The sequence below is a fragment of the Ahaetulla prasina genome, chromosome 1, assembly GCF_028640845.1.
Source record: "Ahaetulla prasina isolate Xishuangbanna chromosome 1, ASM2864084v1, whole genome shotgun sequence".
NCBI lineage: Eukaryota > Metazoa > Chordata > Lepidosauria > Squamata > Colubridae > Ahaetulla > Ahaetulla prasina.
Genome location: NC_080539.1, coordinates 331,244,632 through 331,265,654, shown reverse-complemented (window position 1 = coordinate 331,265,654; position 21,023 = coordinate 331,244,632).

Below are 21,023 nucleotides of genomic sequence, written 5' to 3'. Positions count from 1 at the left end.
CGCCCACACAGCATGAATAAACGAGATGATACCTCCCGCCTACCAGCCATCTGGAAACCCACCCTTATCGACAAACGAGTCCCCAACATGAGGAATGACGCCAGACCCACACTCACGAGGGCCACACAGGATATCACCACATCCACGTGGTAAGCAGACTCAAACCCACACCGATGATGAAGCACGGACCAGAAGCCAGACCGCTGCTGCATCATTAGCCATTTCAAACCCCTCCAATCCATAAATGCAGCAGACTGACACCCACCATGAAGATGTGGCATGACTACGAACGCGAAGCCAAACAACAGCAACGCAAATCCCCCTGCAACTCAGACTAACCTGTACACAAGCAAACCCCCACCCAAACAGAACACCCCCCCATCCAATCAGAGCACAGCCAACCTCACCATCCAATCAGAGCACAGCCAAGCCCCCAACCAATCAGAACACACCTCCACCCAATCAGAACACAGCCAAACTCCCAACCAATCAGTTCAAACCCCCACTAGCAGTTAAAAGGAAGAAACAGCTGTGATCACACATTGCTCCTAGAAGCACGAAGCTGAAAAAACACCAGCCTGAAGATGACGAATGAGACTTCATTGAAATGCCGCCAAGACACTTTCAATTTTATGCAGGAGAAAACGCGAATAACCAAAGACCTACATGTTTGTATGTATGTATGTATGTATGTATGTATGTATGTATGTATGTATGTATAGTGATATACTTGAAAATCAAGACAGGAACTATAAAACATGCCTACATAGGACAAACACATATATTTACCCAAATCAAAAAACTGGTTTATGTAACTAGCATTATCAGATCTTTAATATAGTTTTAATTAATGGAGCATAAATGGATTCATTTATCACAAATGAATATTATTTGCCCTGCACACTATCCATAATGCACTTCAAAAATGGCTTGCACAAAAATGAACAAGCAGTTTCCCCTTGCTGAAGGAAATACCTCATAACACAAAGAGTATTGTTACTGATTATCGCACAGTGAACCAGATATTCAGACTGGATTTGGTATTTTTGTCTATCTATTGAGTCCTTACCAAGGACTTGAGTTAGGCAGATCTGGATGTTTGATGGTGTACAGATATCGTTGCAGGATGGTGCCTGTCTGTTTGAATTCTAAAGTCCCAGAGCAATTTAACTTCTTCATTTTCTATGACTTTTTCTATTTTATGGTCCTACCAGTTCTTGCTTGCAAATGATATCTCTTGCAGATCTTCCAATGCACTAATGTTGCTACTTTGTCATGCCGTTGTTTGTAGTCAGTTTGGGCAGTCTTCTTGCGGCAGCTTACCAGGTGGTCCACTGTTTCTTCAGTTTCTTTGTATAGGCAGTACTTACTGTCTGTTCCTATCTTCTCAATTCTGGCTTTGTATGCATTTGTCCTTAAGGCTTGATCTTGTGCTGCCAGAATTAGTCCCTTGGTCCCTTTCTTCAAATTTCCTGCTCTTAGCCATTGCCAGGTCTTGTTATTTTCTGCTGTCCCTGTTATTTTTTTAATGTACAGGTCATGTAGTGCTTTCTCTTCCCTTGCCTCCATTCTGGTCTGCATTTGGTCTTTCTTGTAGACCAGTTTGGTCCCTCCAGTAGTCAGTAACACTTCTTGACATACTAACTTCAGTGCATTTTCTTCATTGTCCTTCAGATATTCTTCGAAAGCCCTTTTTTCTTCTTCAACCATCTGATGTACTTGCAACATTCCACGCCTACCTGTTTGCCTTGGTTGATAGAGTCTGTCAATGTCACCGCGAGGATGAAGAGCATGATTCATCGTCATTATTTTTCTGGTCTTCCTATCCATTGCTTTTAGTTCTGTTTGAGTCCAGTCCACTATTCCAGCTGTGTATCTTATGACTGGAATTGTCTAAGTGTTGATTGCCTTGATGGTATTTCCTCCATTGAGTTTGGACTTTAAGATCTTCTTTACTCTCTTGATGTATTCACCTCTAATCTTTTCAGCTTGAAGATATTTGTAGTAATCATCTTCATCAAGACTCTTAATGTTATTTTCATGGGGCATCTTGATTCCTTCAGTTTTCACAATTTTTCCTTGTTTGATGTGGTGGTATTATTATTATTATTTACTTTATTCATTAAAGATGAAACTCAGTCAACTGAACATTCAAAAAGGTATCCGAAACACCATTGACTGGTACTAATAGTTGATATGGATTGCTGCCAGTGTCCTAGGTATCAACCAAGTACCTTCTTAGGATGTACAATGTTCCAAGTAGCGCAGTTTTTTGTAGTTCTGCTGGTGTTATTGCAGGAAGCTGTAATTTGTTGATGTATCTTATAAAATTCTTGGACATGGTACCAGTGCCATGATGACAGTGGGTATCACTGTTACATATTTCATCCATAGCCGTGTAATTTCGATGGCCAGGTGGTGATATTTCATGATTTTTTCCAGTTCTTTTTCTTTGACTCTGGCATCTCCTGGTACCGCGATGTCAATAAATTGTACATTTTGGTTTTTTGACAACTGTGATTTATTATTATTATTATTATTATTATTATTATTATTATTATTATTATTATTATTATTATTATTATTATAATAATAATACTTTTGTTGCTATTATTATAGTTGATTGTCAACCAAGTGTTTAGACTGGATTCAGCATTTTTATCCACCTATCATGTCCTTCTCAAGGACCTGAAATAGACAGATGTTGTTGTTTGATTGGTGGTACAGATATCATAAAAATAATAATATTTTTTTAAAAATTTTTTAAATGTCTCTGATACACTGTGCAAATCTTCTGAATTGTGAAACATAGTTTATTGTTCTTGGTTTGGATGGTTGCCACTACATTAAAGAATGAGCTGGTCCCCAGGCAGAAGACTTAACACCTGCATCCCTATCAGTTACTCTACTATTACCTAAGTGGTTGCATAGCAAAATGCCCAATGGGAGTTGAAATTCTTGTCTAAAGAAGGCAGGGAAAGAAAGGATCTGAGTTTTTTTCCTCTCTCTTAGGTTCCAATTAATGCGATTCATTAACATGGTAGACATTTTCCATAGATCTATTCTTGTTCTGTCATTATTCTGTGGTATCCGCCATCTATCTTGCCCAATTATAGTGTGTGCTTTGTAGCTACAGTATAGTTTAGGGCATCAAACTCAGTTTCATTGAGGGCTGCATCAGGGTTTGAGCTTGGAGGGGGGCATGTGGGCATGGTCAGGGTGGGTGTGGTCATATTGACGTCGTTTGTGTCGGGGGCACTCCTTCCAGACTCGGTTTTCGGCTGTGATGGCCTCCTGCAGTGCTTTACCAGTGAAAACTGGCCCTCCCAAGGTCCACTTTCGCTGGCAAAGGCACCGTAGGCCAATCCTTCACTGTTTCCAGACTGGACCCATGGGACAGAGCTAAACACCCGTGGGCCACATCTGGCCCATGGGCCTTGAGTTTGACACTCCCAATATAGTTAGTCATCACTTAACAACAGTAATTGGAATAGGCAACTTTGTTGCTAAGAAATTCTGTTGTAAAACACATCATGTGACTGCCCCAATGGCAATTCAGGCAGTTCCAGTTGTAGTCATTAAGTAAATCACACATGGTGGCTAAGTGTAATATTACACGACCACAACTTGCAACTTTCCTGCTGACTTCCTCACTGACTTTCCTTGTTGGAAGCTGGCAAGGAAGATCACAAATGGTGATGTAATGACAGTAGGATTTTGCAGCCTTCATAATTGTGTGCTGGTTGCCAAATACCCAAATCACATCACCATAAGGATATTGCAATGGCTTCAACTCTGAATAAATTTCCTCATTCAGCATCATCCTAACTTTGAAAGCTCACTGAGTGAGTGGTTCCTAAGCAAGGATTACCTGTAATATCTACATGGAATTCCAGTTCATCACCTCTTCAAAGGACCACTGGATTTACTAAGATAACATGCCTAGCTGAAGCATTATAAAGCTGACAAAAAAGGACATGAATGACAAGAACTGAACAAGTTCAAGAGGAATGGAGTAAAAGAGACATTATAACTGTTAAGCACACATAGCTAAAAATCTCATTCTACATTTTTTTAAAAAGGTGACCATTTAAGGGATCTTGTTAATTGGATAAACCAGTTGTTGTTGTTGTTAGTTGTGAAGTCGTGTCCGACTCATCGCGACCCCATGGACAACATTCCTCCAGGCCTTCCTGTCCTCTACCATCCTCCGGAAGGACATTTAAACTCATGCCTACTGCTTCAGTGACTCCATCTAGCCATCTCGTTCTCTGTCATCCCCTTCTTCTTTTGCCCTCAATCTTTCCCAGCATTAGGCTCTTCTCCAGTGAATCCTTCCTTCTCATTAGGTGGCCACAGTATTTGCCATAGCATGATGGCAAGGGAGAAGGGCGGTATAAAAATTGAAATAAATAAATAAATAAAATAAATAAATAGCTTTCCTCCCCAGGAGCAAGGGTCTTTTAATTTCTTGGCTGCAGTCCCCATCTGCGGTGATCTTGGAGCCCAGGAAAGATCTATTAATGTGGGAAGTAGGCACACTAGAATAGGAGCAAATGGAAAGTGGTCAGTTCAATCAAGCAGGGATGTCTTTATGAAAATAAGTTGCTCTCAGCTTGCTCCATCTGGAATAGGTACTGTCAGCTCAAAGCGGTGATGTTACTCTTGCCTTTCTAATTTCCATACTTCATTTACAGGGTTTTCTTTGGACTGTGGATCCTCAATCACGGAAGAGGTTTTGTGACAGGTAGGGCAATCCTTATTGCGCTCTAAACTGCCTGTCCTCCCATGCTTCTCCTAACCATTTCTAAGCCAATCCAGAAAATCCAGTCTGGATTTCAATGGGTGACAACAGGGCTGGATGATACAATGACCATCACAAGAACTGAATGATTTGTCCTCTGGTTTTTTTATCTTTCCATTCCCTGAAGGAAAGGAAGACTGATCTCCTAATGACTGCCTTTTTCTTTCATGGATTCTTTCCTGTTCCTTCGTCTATGTCCCTTTCTTTTTCTTTCCCACGTGTTGGCAGATGTAATGTCTTCAGAGAGCTCTTTCCACATCATCTCCTTTGACTTGACACAGATCCTTCCCTTTTTTATCTTTTCCCCTTACGGTATAGTCATAGCTCCAATGTTCTAATAATCAGAGAAATAGGGAACAGCTGTTACTTCATGCATAAAGTTCAGTGGTGGGTTTCAAATAATTTCAACACCGGCTTGCCAAAAATATGAGTGCGTGCCAATCGGTGGTGCGATTTGCCGGTTGTCTGAAGTACTCAAAATTTCCGCTACCAGTTCGAACTGGCTGAATACCACTTCTGCTAAAGTCCATGAAAACTTTAAGGAAAAACTGATAGTTCAGCTTCACTGAAATTATGTTCTCAAGGTCTTAATAGGACTTGAGTCAGAAAACAACAGCTTTTAAGGAAGCTGGAAAACAACCCTAGCTTTTAACTTTAAAAGACAATTAGTCATATCTAAAAGGATCCGTTCTTTAATTTCAAATTAATTTCCTTCTACTGGATTTAAAGGAGGAGGGTAGAAAATAGCCAAATACGTAACTTCTGGAGGTTGGGCCATAATAAAATTTACGAATGAATAAATGAATTGATAAATAAATAATTTGATGCAATCAATTATGTCCTACCTCCACCTAGGTCTTATGCGTAGATTCTCACACTTTATGCTAAAATTCATGACTAATCAGATGGAAAGTAGCAGTTCTTCTTCTGCAATATATAGACTTCTGCCTTGCAAAACTGGAAGAGCAACTAAGGTTTCATTGAGGTTCATGACTAGGGAGTCATTTGAATCCAGGCCTATCAACCCCAATTAATCATTCTAATTCTGCCTTCCTCTGTTTGGGTACACTTTTGAGGTGTGGATTTCAACCAGGGGTGGAATCGACTTATCTTCCTTACCGGTTTGGAAGTGACCCCCCCACCACGTGTGCTCACTTTGCTTGCGCAGATCTTCTGCGCATGCGCCCAGGCAGGTGAGTGGAGCTTCATTCTACCATTGCTACCGGATCGCCAAACCACCGGCCATGATCGCTACCAGATCGCGAGATCTGGTCAGAACTGGGAGCATTTCACCCCTGATTTCGACTCATAGAATGCTCTAACCCCTACCATATTGAGAGTTTTGAAAACTGAAATCCAGATGTGTATGTGTGCTTGTGTACATCTATGTGTACAAAACGGAGTGCCTCCAACACAACATAACGCACTAAGAGATCAGATGGCGTACAAAACTAGGGTGTCTACGTTTATAGGCAATTAATTTGAATAAGCAATGCATTATATTCATTTTAATTTAATAAAAATAAAAATTTAATGTTATGACTTGGTCCTAACCAGAGTCAGACCTATCTTGCTTTGCAGGACTCTCTAGAATTAGTTTCAGTATGACTTGGTGTTCCTAGCCAAAAAAGTAGAGAAACTGGGTGTACAGGATTTTTATGTCGGCTCATTTCCTTTTTCTGGTTAATCTTTATTTGTGGGGAAGGGAATCTCATCATAAATGCAGGGCCTTTGAGATAAAATGCAGTGCCTATAGTTCTAGCAAACTTCTATCCACACTGAAAATAATTGTCATAATATATCAATTATGGCGGTGGCGCAGTGGTTAGAGTGCAGTACTGCAGGTTACTTCTGCTGCCTGCCAGCTGCCTGCAATTTGGCAGTTCAAATCTCACCAGGCCAGGGGTGAAATGCTCCCGGATCGGACCAGATCGCTCAATCCAGTAGCGATGGTGGTGGGTGGTTCAGAGAACCGGTAGCAAAAATCCCTGCCCACCCCCCCACCCCGGCTGAGCCATGCGATCATCAGGTTGTTGTTTTTTTTTACTTTTAAAAGCATTTTTTCTTCGGCCGAAAAAAAGCTTTTAAAATGTTAAAAAAAAACTCTGATGATCACGCGGCTCAGCCGGGTGCTAGGCAAAAAATGTGGGGGGGAGAGTCCATTTTTCCTCCCAGCAGGCTTCCCTGAAGCCTGAAGCCTGCTGGGAGGAAAAACAGACTCCCCCTCCTGCTTTTTGGAGTAGCTAGCAGGCTTCAGGTAGGCTGGGAGGAAAAATGGGGTGTGGGGGGGTCATTTTTGAGAGAGAGAGAGAGAGAGAGAGAGAGAGAGAGAGAGAGGGAAAGGAGGGAGGGAGGCAGGGAGGCAAGGAAGGAAGGAAGGAAGGAGTACAAACCTGGCACTAGATGCAGCTTCAGAGGATAATCCATGGCTGGAAGGGACCTGGAGGTCATCTAGTCCAGGGGTCTCCAACCTTGGTCACTTTAAGAGTTGAAGTCCACAAGTCTTAAAGTGGGCAAGGTTGGAGACCTCTGATCTATCCAACCCTGCTCCAGCAGGACATTGTTAGTGAGTTTCTGTCTTTTGATCCCCCAGTCACACAGCCACGCCCACCTAGTCACATGACCCCGCCACAAGCTACACCCACCAAGTCACGCCCACAGAACCGGTAGCAAAAAAATTTAGATTTCACCTCTGCACCAGGCTCAAGGTTGACTCAGCCTTCCATCCTTCCGAGATGGGTAAAATGAGGATCCAGATAGTTGGGGGCAATAGGCTGACTCTTTAAACCGCTTAGAGAGGGCTGTAAAGCACTGTGAAGCAGTATATGAGTCTAAGTGCTATTGCTATTAACCCAATTGAATTCATAGGTTTTTTTAGATGATGAATCCTTCCCACTCTGTAGAATAAAACAATATAAGCAATAAATAACGAAAGCAATGTCAATGTGGTCAGTAAATGAACATATAGTACTTGCGCAGGTTGGTAAATTTAATTTTCCCCATTTTTCAGCTTCCTTTTGAAAAGGCACTCAAAACTGAAATGGAGAAAGAAAGACACAGCTGAGACATTTCCAACATGAACTTCAGCCTCAGAGGGAGCAATGCGGATACCCAGGTAAACTGCTTCTCCTTTATATAGCAGTTGGCTAATTAGCACAGAGCCTGCAGTTTCACCAAAGGAGCTTTAGGCACATCCATTGATGTGCACAGACAAACAAGCACCTAGAGAGGAAGAGAGCTGTTTTACGTGGGGTTTTTTCCTCCAGCTCAACAACCGTTCCAAATGGTAAAGAATTTTAGGAAAATAAAAATAGGAAGGTAAACCAAAACATTTCTAGGCCTTTCTTTAACTGTAATGTGTGATGCAAAAATTCAGTCCTGCCTTGACTGTTTTTTTTTTAAATCATTGATGTTATAAGGGCTTATACCTGTTGAATTTCTTTGTGTCATTGTATACTTGAGGAACCATCTCACCTCACTGGGATTGGCCTGTACCACTCATGCTGGCAGAGGAGGTATGCTGCAGGTCCCACCAGCCTGATTATTCTGGAGAGGCTCCCACCAGAAGTTGGCAAACAGGCTGTTTCTGGCATCCGGAGGACCTCTGGGGGGGATGGGGAAGGCCATTTTCGCCCTTCCCAGACTCCTAGAGAGGCCCTGGAGGCTGGAGACCGTTTTTGGCCTCTGGAGAACCTCCGGGGGGAAGGGGGGAAGGGCATTTTCACCACCACCCCCAGACTCCTAGAAAGGCTCTTGAGCCAGGTAAGAGAGAAAAACTGGCCTTCTGGGCCATCGCATGCCAGGAGTGGGGGAAGCAGGGGGGGTCCCACATATATGTGCAGGGGCAGGGCACATAGAATTATGGGTGTGGGCACACGTGTACAAACCCCCACCCCTTCTGGCACGTGATGGCAAAAAGGTTAGCCATCACTGCCCTAAACTCTCTTAGGATAGATCTATTAGGGTTTTTCTCCCTCATTTATATAAAATTATTTTCTGTGCCAAGCTCAAGAAGTAGACTGTATTGTTAGGGGTCTTCAGAGACTTCACTTAAATGCATATTTTTTCACAAAATGTATTCAATCCAAAATGTCTGTCAATAATGAATTGACAATAAAAAATATATACTGCGGACTACAGGAACCATTAGCACTACTCAGGTGACCCTGAGGACACGGAAAAAACCTCCAAGTGCTTCAACAACCCTCTAAAAGGATGCAAATGACAGCTGTCCGCAAGGAAAGTAAATCCTTCCAGTCCCCATCATCCAGTCAGAGCTGAAGAAGCTTCTTGGATGAGAAGTGAAACATCTTCAAAAGAAAAAATAAGAAAGTCCAGTTGCCTTCTGAAAAAACACCATGCTGCATGCGGTCCTCCCGAGTTCCATTTTCACTAGCAGAAGGTTGCAGGAGGTTGTGACAGCTGATATTGGAACTTGGGAGCCTGTTTTCGCTGGCAGAAGCACCGCAGGCCAGTCCTTCGCTATTTCCAGGGCAGCCCCATGGGCCAGATCTAAGCACCCCGTGGGCCAAATCTGGCCCCCGGGCCTTGAGTTTGACACCCCTGTTGTAGAATAACATGTGCTTTATGCCTATTGTTGCGATGTTTAATAAATTCAACCACTTAGTCAGGAAGCTGCCAGTTTGTTTTTTCTTCCTCTGTACCTTTAGACCTCCTTTGACTATTTTTTTTTTTAATACAGATCATTCAAGTGGGAGAAGATGCCATTTTTCACACTATATTTTGTGTCCGAATATTTTAAGTCATTGTTTAAATGGCCTAACAGTGCTTTGGTTGGTCTTGCAGTGGCAACAGAAACTCTTGTCAAACAATATGCCTAGGAAAGTTTCTGACTGTATTCCCATACTGACCTGATCATGTTGAAACCTCACGGTCATAAAAGACTGCGGATGGTTAGCGCTGACCAAACAGGAATGGGCACTTGATAAAGGAAATAATTTTGCAGATAAGATTTCGAGGAAATGGGGATGTTGTTCTAGCGTCGATTATGTCTATATTGCTGTAGGCACTGCTTGCTTGGATATCACCTCTAGTAAAATGTCTCTCCAGCTCATTAAAGGTTGTTTCAGAAATCAATTAGTGGGATTATCAGCAAGCTTAGAAAACCAAGAGAAGGTATTTGAATGTGGCAGCAAGCAAGGTAACAGGCTGAGATTATAGAGTCAATTGGCAATTGAGAATAAAATATTTCAGTGAATTTTTTTGCTTATTAACACATTTAAGAAAAGCAATTGAATGGGGAAAGGGAATAATGTGCAGTAATAAGAAACTGTGCTGGGCTTCATTTGCCTAGGGCTTGGGTACTCTTCTAAAACTAGTGAGACTTTTTTCCCCTTATCTCTGCCAATGCGTTAAATCTATAGCTGTGGGCTGTTCTCTGAGTGCCCCTTTCTCTGAAGTTAGGTTACTGCTGACTGGGGAACTGCAGTTTCATTAGAAGCACAAAACAGTGGGAAAGTCACAGAAGGTTTAATTAGCACTTAAAAAGTTCTTTTACATTGCTTGCAATTTACTGGTGTTCCTCTCTTCCCTGTTAAGGACATCTTTGTTTGCAATACTCCAGCTTGAGTGTCCCCTCCTCATCAAATGCAAATATTTCATAACCTTCTTTGTATGCCCAATCGAAGTTGGCCAGTAAAGAATTCTGTTAGATTCGGGCAATAACGAGGCAGGAGACTAGGATAGTGACAACAGCTCTTTACTTTATGGTGAACACAGCAGCCAGTGCTGGGAAAAACCTCTCCTTATATACAGTTTAACCGGGAGCTTCAACCAATCAGCAACGTGCTATTTTCCCGCCAAAACTTTTAAAGATACATTACACTCCTTCCCTCCCAGAAAACACTTTACCACTATTTACATAAAAATTTACATATTATTTTTCAACGTAATCACGCAAGTAGACTGGGCGTCTCCTGACTCTTTCGGACCTGCGCAATTCATTCTCTGGGAGTGAGTCGAGCTGACCGGAGGGACTGTCTGTTCCTCTCAGCTCCTCCTCTAGGCCATCCGGCCCTGGATTATTTGCAGAGTCGTCCCTGCTGTTTTCTGACGGGACCTGTTGGCGTCGCTGGACCTCCTGGAAGTCAGATAAGTCCCGCGTTTGCCCCGGGTTTGAGTCAGCTGTGGATTCAAACATTGTATAGTCAGGGCCTGTTTCGTCTAATTCGGGTTGTTCGGTTATGCGTTTTCTTATTTGGTCTATGTGGCGCTTCCATACCCGGCCATCCTTTATCTCCACTAAGTATGATTTGGGACCTGTTATTTCTAGGATTTTTCCTGCTAACCAGGTCGGGCCTTCGCTATAGTTGTGTGCCCACACTCGGTCGCCTATTTCCATCCCCCTTGTTTTATCGAGTGCCCCCTTGTAACCATCTGGTGTGTAGTTCGGGTTTAAACGGTCTAGGGGGCACCTGAGCTTCCGACCCATTAATAACTCTGCTGGGCTTCTGCCAGTTGTGACACAGGGGGTTCTGTGTTGGACGGCCAGGAAGGTATCGATTTTTGTTTGCCAGTCACCTGGCTTGATTCTGGACAATGCCTCTTTTGCGCTCCGGACGGAACGTTCTGCAAGGCCATTCGTCGCAGGGTGGAAAGGCGCCGAGAGGACATGCCGGATGCCCTCTTCTGCCAAGTACCCCTCAAACTGGGTTGCCGTGAATTGCGGGCCGTTATCGGATACTAGCGTGTCGGGCAACCCATGGGTTACAAATAGGTGCCGTAGGACTGAGATCACTGCCTCGGCTGTCATGGATCTCATGAGAATGATTTCCAGCCATTTGGAGTAGGCATCGACTACCAGAAAGGTTTGGCCGTGGAAGGGGCCGGCAAAATCGATGTGGATCCTAGACCAGGGCCCTTGGGGTCTCTCCCATTCCCGAACCGGGGCCGTTGGGGGTAGCGGTCTGGACTCCTGGCAGGCCTGGCATTTCCCTACCCTCTCAGCAATTTCTGAGTCCATTAAGGGCCACCACACATAGCTTCTCGCTAGACCCTTCATCCTTACGATCCCTGGGTGCCCTTCGTGAAGGAGATCCAACACCCTTTTCCTTAATTTCTCTGGGATCACCACTCGATCCCCCCATAGCAGGCACCCCCCTTGAGCCGAAAGTTCCCCTCGTTTCTTTACAAACTCTTTAAAACGCTCGCCCGGCGCAGCGGCCCCCCCTCTCTGTACCCACCCAAGTACAGTTCTTATTGTAATGTCCTTATCTGAGCCGAGCCACCTCTTTGGATGTGACTGGGCCAGAGTCCAAAGAGTCAATAAGTAGAACTGGTATTCCTGGAGTGGGGTCTTCAATAGTCTCTGGTAACGGGCATCTGCTCAGTGCGTCTGCGTGCCCTAAATCCTTTCCTGGCCGGTGTAGCAATTTGTAAGAGTACGCTGCCAGGAAGATAGTCCATCGGGTCAGTCTTGGCGAAAGTGCCACGGGTGTTGGGCGGTCGCCTGCTAGCAGACCTAGCAAGGGTCTATGGTCCGTGATGATTTCAAAATCACGACCAAATATATACTCATGGAATTTCTTTACCCCTGCGACTATAGCCAAGGCTTCCTTATCAAGCTGGCTATAATTCCTTTCCATTGACGACATGGTTCGGGAGTAGTATGCAATAGGGGCTTCTGTGCCATTTGGTAACCTGTGGCTGAGCACAGCCCCACCCCATAGGGAGATGCATCGCAGCTTAACACTAATGGCAGCGTGCCATTGTATTGGATAAGGAGGCTATCACTCGTTAGGAGATTTTTACCCCTTGAATGCCCTAGCTTCTGCCTTTCCCCAAGACCATGCAGCTGTCTTAGCTAATAATTTATGCAGCGGCTCTGCTACTGTTGCCTTATTCCTTAGGAATACTGCGTAGAAGTTGACCAGACCCAAAAATGCCTGTAACTCCGTTTTGTTCTTGGGCACCGGGGCCTTCCTGATGGCCCGTACCTTGCTCTCAGTGGGGTGAATCCTTCCTGTCTATCCGTAGCCCAGGAATTCCACAGACTCAACCCCGATCTGGCATTTGTTTAGTTTAACCGTGAGACCGGCAGACCGGAAAATGCCCAAAACTTTTCGCAGCCTCGCCCCTAATTCCTCTAGGTTTTCAGCGGATACCAGTACATCGTCAAAGTATGGTACCACCCCTGGTAGGCCCTGCAATAGCCGCTCCATCAGGTTCTGAAATAACCCTGGAGCCACACTAACCCCAAACTGTAATCGGGTACACTTAAAAGCCCCTCTGTGAGTCACAATTGTCTGCGCTTCGGCTGTGCTGCTGTCTACGGGCAGCTGTTGATAGGCTTGGGCCAGGTCTAGCTTGGCAAAAACTTGCCCTTGCCCCATTGAGTGCAGTAAGTGCTGTACCACCGGAACGGGGTAAGCACTCTTTTGCAACGCTTTGTTAAGCGTTGCCTTGTAGTCAGCGCAAATCCGGACCGATCCGTCCGGTTTGACTGGGGTGACTATAGGGGTCTCCCACTTAGCATGGTCAACTGGCACTAGAATTCCCTGGTTTACTAGCTTGTCCAGTTCCCGGTCAATCCTGGGCTTTAGGGCGAACGGGACCCTCCTAGCCTTTAGGCGGATAGGGGCAACTTGGGGGTCTAAGTTAAAGGATATAGGGGTCCCCTTGTACTTGCCCAGGCAGTCTTTGAAAACGTCCCCAAACTCCTTCGTGAGTGCGTCTTTGAGGTCGACTTCGTTTCTGAAGATTCCGGTCACTCCCATGCCCAATGCTCGGAACCAGTCCAGTCCCAACAAGCTTGGCAGGGTCCCATCGACGATGGTGATGGGCAGAGTTTTCTTGTAGTGTCCATATTCGACGTGGACGGACGTTACCCCTCGAACAGGGATGCGATTCCCCTGGTAGTCCTGTACTTTTAGTCTTTGTGGTTGCAGTTTGCGCTTTGCGATGGCGGGTAAGGCTCTCACGAGATTGTCCCAGGACATGATCGTGATCGATGAGCCGGTGTCCACCTCCAGTCGGCACGGCACCCCCTCAATTTTTGCTTTTGTGAAGATTTTCTTTTCTAGGCGTGTTGATGCGTGGCCCACTCTCACGACAGTTTGGTTTAATTTCGCGCCTTTTTTAAACTGACCACTCGCGGGCCGCTTCGTCGTTCCCGCGCTCTGATTGGCTGGTTTGAATTTTTGGCGGGAAGGTTGGGGAGCTCGACAGACCTGTGCTAGGTGCCCCTTCCTTTCGCATCGCCGACATGTTGCATCTTTAAATCTGCATTGTTGTCGTTGGTGTTGCCCTCCGCAACTCGCGCAGTCGCCCCGGTCGTCTTTCTCCGGCCTCCCGGTGTGGAAAACTCCTTCCTCGTCCTCCCCCTCCGATTCGGCCTGGACCTCTTCACTGTGGACCGGGGTTGATTTCGCACCAGCCGTTGGTGTGACCTGCTTTTGTAAGGTCTCTGCCGCTTGGTTGGACATCTCGTGAGCCCTGGCTTCGTCCAGGGCGTTTGCCAGCGTTAGGTTGCTTTTAGCCAGCAGCCGCCTCCGCAAACGGATGTCCCTCACCCCGCGGATGAGTTGCTCCAGCAATGCCTCGTCCAAGTCTCGATACTCGCAATGTTTTGAGGCTTTTCTTAGGGCGGCCATGTATGCACTAATGGACTCGCCTTCTTGCTGTCTGCGCTCCCCGAATTCAAACCGTTGCACATACTTGGATGGCATCGGTGCGAAATGCGCTTTCAGCAGAGTTTGTAGAGTTTGCCACGGTACCGACTGTACCGGCGTTGGCTCAGCCAGGGATTCTGCGGTGTCGAAAACTTCTGGACCGCAGTGGCTCAGAAAATAGGCTCGTTTCCTGTTGTTGGAAACCCCTTGAAGTTCGTTTGCTTCGAGGAAACACTCGAAGCGAGCCATGTATGACCCCCATTTCTCCTTGGCTGGGTCGAATGGCGCTGGCGGTGTGTAGCCGGACATCGCTGCTTTCCGCCCTTGTTTTGCTGGGTTCGTGTCTTCCTGGTGAGTTCAGCTCTTTTCCTGGCGCTCTTAGCCTCGAGATCCCACCTTCGTCGCCAGTGTTAGATTCGGGCAATAACAAGGCAGGAGACCAGGATAGTGACAACAGCTCTTTACTATATGGTGAACCCAGCAGCCAGTGCTGGGAAAAACCTCTCCTTATATACAGTTTAACCGGGAGCTTCAACCAATCAGCAACGTGCTATTTTCCCGCCAAAACTTTTAAAGATACATAACAAATTCTATTCTATTCTGGTGCAGATCAAAAAGCCATTTTCGAGCATTGAAGAAAGGTGAGCAGGTTTGGCTTTATGATTTTGCCAAATTTGAGAGAATCTCAAAAGCCACTTAGCCCAGTTCATTGCCATCAATGAAAATCATTATTGAAGTATCCTTGGGAAGGAGTCGTCCAGCTCTGTTAAATCCCCTTTACAATCTATAACTTTTCAAGACAATCCCTTCTAATTTCAGATTGCTTGTTTTATCAAGAAGTTCTTACTAATATTTAGTCAAAGAGCTTCTCCACACAGTAGTTAAAGCTGAATCTACTTTTTCCTGCTACTGGCTTCTCAGGAGAAAACTGACAATTCTGTGATAAATCAAATCAGATGACTATAAATGAAATAGCCTATGTTGCCAAAGGAATTTGGGAAAATCAGGAAAACATTGTGCACAAGATTTAGGCAAATAACATGTTTCCACTCAGAAAGCTGTTGCCTTAATACTTTCTTAAACCACAAAAGATTCACAAATATTTTTTACCTTATGTATACCTTAGAGATGCTAGAAGGATCTAAAATGTTCCAGAACCTAATTCCTGGATCATATTGGTGAGTAGTAAAACCTATTGCAATATGCACAAGGTGACAAGATAATCAAGAAATGACAGCATTTTTTTTTGTTATTAAAAGTGTCTGTTGTCTCTAATTATAATTTTGATGGGATTTTCGCCATCCCCATCAAGAAACAGAACGCACGTGCCACAACCAAAACTGGGAAGCCAATCAATTCCCTTCTTCATTTGAGAAAAATAATCCTAAAGATGAACAGCTAAAGACAATATTGACCTTTGATTCCTGGGATAAGAATTTCTATTTAGAGCCCGTTGATTAAAACTTAGATCTTAGCTGCTGCATTCTAATAAATGTGTTCTAACTTACACCATGTTTCTCAACCTTGGCTTCTTGAAGAGGTGTGGACTTCAACTCCCATGCTGGCTGAGGAATTCTGGGAGTTGAAGTCCAAACCACTTCTAGCTGCAAAGGTTGAGAAACATTGGCTTACACCTTAAAATAGCTATCTTTTTAGTCTTTCAGAAAACTGTAAAATCTTGCCTTTTCCCACAACTGGTGGGCTAGGCTGGGGTGTGAGCTGGAGGCTGTACGGTCTAGTGCCCAAGAAGAAAGGTGCTCTTGGTTTTTTGCCCCTATTTTTAATTAATTCTTATCATTATATAAGAAGAATGGCCTTATGAGTTCATCAGTTATATGTACATACAAATATAAAACACGACCATGCACCTGCCAATAGAATTACATTTTATTCCATGATCCTTTCTCATATTTCCAATAATATATTTTTTTCTGGCTCTTTCAGCCTGGACTTTTTTGTTGCCTAATAATAAAGTTCACATTTAAAACCAGGAAAAACAATTTAGATCAGAAAAAAAATCCAAATAATTATATTTCAAGCAATACCACATAACTTGTCTCTCCAGATAGCAATGTATCTCTATATTTAGGTCAGAATACCTAATCCCTTTTTGTTAACAAATAGGCAAGTTTCAGAAAAGGGAGAGAGACATGAGATCAGATAACTGGTATAGGGCAGATAATAGAGAAAGCAAGAGAAAACAAGAGATTATCTTTCTTCCCTTGACTTTGTGTAGAACACACCATAATGTGAAACATATAAAGACTTATGGGCTATTGTACTGAGGAATCTTTGCCAGGAATAGAAGCTACTGGAAGAATTTAACTTGAAGGAGCAGAATGGTTTGGAGTGAAAAAGAGGGTGAGATAAGATTGCATATTGCCTCATCGCTGTTCAACCTATATAAGAAGTAAATTATAAAAATGGCAAGATTGAAAAACCCGATACAGTACCTCAGAAGTAAAATAGCAGTCAAAATGGTATCAGTCTGAGATATACGATATATGAGCAGGATCATTTTGTTAGCTAAAAGTAAAGATGTGGAAAAGCGTATTATGAAAGTAAAAATACAAACTGAAAAATACAGGCATGATGTTAAATACTAAGAAGACAGAGTAAGGTCATCTTGCATGCTTAGTGTATCTATAGTGAAGCTCATTGGTAGAAATGAAGATGGCAGATAAATCACTGGAAAGACTTTTGAAATGCCATGAAAAGTGTAAGTTAGGATGGTGTTTGTTTATATAGTCACCATGAGGTTTTAAAATGTACCTGTCTATTTCTAGATTTATATTCCATCTTTTGTTCAGAAGCTCAAGGCGTTGTATGTACTATTTCCCTCCTCACATTTTCCCCATAATAATGGTGTGTAGTAGATTGGGCCGAGAGAGACCGAAAGGCTCAAACTTTAATCACTATGCCTTTCGCTAACCGTGTTTCCTAAGCCACATTGACTTCTGTCAATCTTAGCTTTATGAAATACCCAAAATAATTGTAGCCTTAAAGCTGTTTAATAACTTCAAATTGCCATTTGTTTCTAGAATAGATTAGTACACTGGACTTCCATAATTTATAGAAATCTAATAGATGTCTGCAATACTATATACATATTTTTGTTTCCCCAGAAATTGCTAGACTCATAAATGTTCAGCGATGTCTTCTGAGAATGTAGGCAAGTGAACTAAGTAAAACACTGATGCATAGCATTCAATTTTCTTTTCTTTTAAATGTACAGAGAAAATACAAAATATTGTGGTGACCACAACATTTTTGATATTATTTGTGTCTCTCCAGACTACTGTCTGTTCTCAACATTGCCTAGTAAGAGGAAAGGAAACAATTGGATAAAGGGAACTAACAGATTTCATTTTTTAGCCTTCTGAATACAGCTTTTATTCTGGGGGAGGGGGTGAGGAGGACAGGACAGAATTTTTACAAAACAATCAAAAGCTTTGGGTAAAAGGCAATGGTGGGTTTCTACTGGTTTACTCTGGTTCGGGCGAACTAGTAGTGGCGACGGTTGGGGGTTCCGCCCACCCACCTGGACGTCATCATGGACGCTCGCTTTGCTCATGCACGCAAACACACACTCACAGTTCCGAATGGGTAGCAAAGGTAAGTGGAACCCACTATTAGAATCAGGTACTGAAAAATATCTTCTTTTCCAGAACCTCCTCAGATTTAGTAATTTCACAAGGCATTTTGTTATCAGGATGGTGAATAAAAGATATTGAGCTGTTCGGTAACACACCTGAGGAAAAATTATTTGTTTAACATGTCTGTATAATTTCCTTTACAGTCACATGCGGAAACACATTACAATAAAGTATAGCAATAGCAATAGCACTTAGACTTATATACTGCTTTACAGCTCTCTCTAAGTGTTTTTACAGAGTCAGCACATTGCCCCCAAACAATCTGGGTCCTCATTTTACCCACTTCGGAAGGATGGAAAGCTGAGTCAACCTTGAGCCTGGTGAGATTTGAACTGCCAAATTGCAGGCAACCGGCAATCAGCAGAAGTAGCCTGCAGTACTGCATTCTAACCACTGCGCCACCACGGCTCAAAGTATATAAGAATATATGGTGGAAACACTTGTTTATGTACATGCAGGGAGAGGGTGCTCAGGGTCCTGTTCCAATAAGGACTAACTGTATAATTATGCCCAATGTTGCAATAATTCTTATTGGGCTTCTAGGTGCAATTCAAGGTGATGGTTATCATCTTCAAAGCCCCTTCTGACACAGGACCAGGTTATTTGTAGGGCTGCCTGTCTCCAGTTATTTCTATCCTTCCTCCATGCCCTCTAAGGATGGGTATGATCCACGACTCTCTTTGAGGCAACATCATCTGATGGGATCTAGGAATGATGCTTCTTCTGTTAGGAATGGTTAGCCTTGCATACAGTTTTAAAAACTTATTTATTTATTTATTTATTATTCAAATTTATATACCGCCCTATCTCCCGAAGGACTCAGGGCGGTTCACAGGCAGATAAAAAACATATATATACAAATTAAGAAAACCATTAAGAAACATATTCAGAAAGCCTAATTATTAAAAATAATATAAATATTAAAACCAATTAAAACCCCTATAAAATTTAAAAAATTTAAAATTTAAAAAATTTAAAAACTAGTCCAGTCCCGCGCAGATAAATAGGTGTGTTTTAAGCTCGCGACGGAAGGTTCGGAGGTCTGGAAGTTGACGGAGTCCTGGGGGGAGTTCGTTCCAGAGGTGGAGCCCCACAGAGAAGGCCCTTCCCCTGGGCGTCGCCAGACGACACTGTCTAGCTGACGGCACCCTGAGGAGTCCCTCTCTGTGAGAGCGCACGGGCCGGTGAGAGGTATCCGGTAGCAGTAGACGGTCCCGTAAGAACGAGAAACTTGACTTTCTCCGAAGCATTGGGCTAAGCAAGTGGTTGCTTACAATTTTACAACCTTTTTCCCCACAGTTGTTAGGCGAATCATTAGAGTTGTTAAGAGACTTGTGACCATTAAGCCGATCCAGCTTCCCCTGCTGACTTTGCTTGTCAAAAGCCTCCTGGGAAGGTCAGAAATGGTGATCACGTGACTAGGGATGGTGAACTTCACAAATACATGCCAGTTGCCAGGCAACTGAATGTTCATCATGTGATCATGGGGATGCTGCAATGGTTGCTAAGTGTGAAGATTTATTGTAAGTCACTTTTTTCAGTGACTTTGAATGGTCACTAAATGAATGCTTTTAAGTGGAGGACTACCTATAGATGTTCCTGAACTATTGTTAAGCTCCAGATTTATGTTGTTGATATATTGGCCTATGGATCATATTATATGGTTTTATTGCCATATTATTTTGGAGGGAGGGAGAAAGAGGTTATTTGATGTATGTGGCTGAATTGCAGTTATATGCTATGGGTGTACTATAAATCTTTAATCAAACAACTCATCAAGCCTTGTGTGAATGGTCATTTGGGTGCTGATGTTATGGAATTGCTTGATAATTGTGCTGCCAGACATATTCTGTGTACTTTTTCTTGCTAGTTGGTTTTAATCTATTTGTAATCTGTTTTTATTTTAACCCTTGAAAAGTTTCAGAAATAATTTTTAGTTGGACAGTATAAAGCTACATAAATAAATAAAACAAAGTCTGCTACAATATAAAACCAGATTCTTTCAAAATCTGGGGAAAGGGGAAGGAAAGCAAAACCAAAGCAGAACCATTCATCCTGCAGACATGCAGGGGAGAACACACTTCAAGTGGCAACTGAAAGATACCATAGTACTATATATACACCTCATTAATTTCTGGGAGAAGAGGAATTCAAAAAGCAGATGGAGATACAAAAAAAAAACAACCTCATCCTGCAACAATGATAAAGGTAGTGCAGTCCACTTCTTGGAATATATAGCAATATTTTGTCTTCTTTTTACCAGAAGACTTTGTCAGCTTTGCCTTTCAAACAAAGAGTTATGCATCAGTGATAATACAGTAAGAAACTACATATAGTGATTAAAATAAAATAAACATAAGGGAGGAGGGGGAAGAAAAGAGATTTAGGGAAAATTTAAAAAGAAGGTTGATATTAAATTCTGTAATACAGGCTGCAAGAGGAGGCTGTCAGACCGAAGCCCAAACATCCAACTGAGTCTTCTCCTTTATTGCTTAAACCTAATAGACAGAATCTCACCTGACTATAGGTATAATCTTCTAACCTAATTAATATAACCTGGGAGATTCTAGGATGAAACTTATTCTTTCTCTCCGATCCAATTGAAGACTACACAATCTACTTTGAAATATGCTGTCTCCTCTCCAAGAAGCCTATCCTAACACTTTCCCGAAGTGCTGGGATGGTAGTTCTCAGTTCTCCCAGCTGACATAGTTAGTGAAGATTATGTTAGGGCTTGGATTATCAACTGATAATGGTGTGCTGTGAGTCTAGCACTGTTACTGAATGTGTGACCTATTTATTTAACAACCCTCCCCCAAATACACACACCTGTCAGTGTTCTCTTATGGGGCTTCTGTCTCGTATCCCTTTGAGTATATGGGAGCACGTTATAATTTTATTTTATAATCTATCTTTGGTTGGCAGGGCCACATA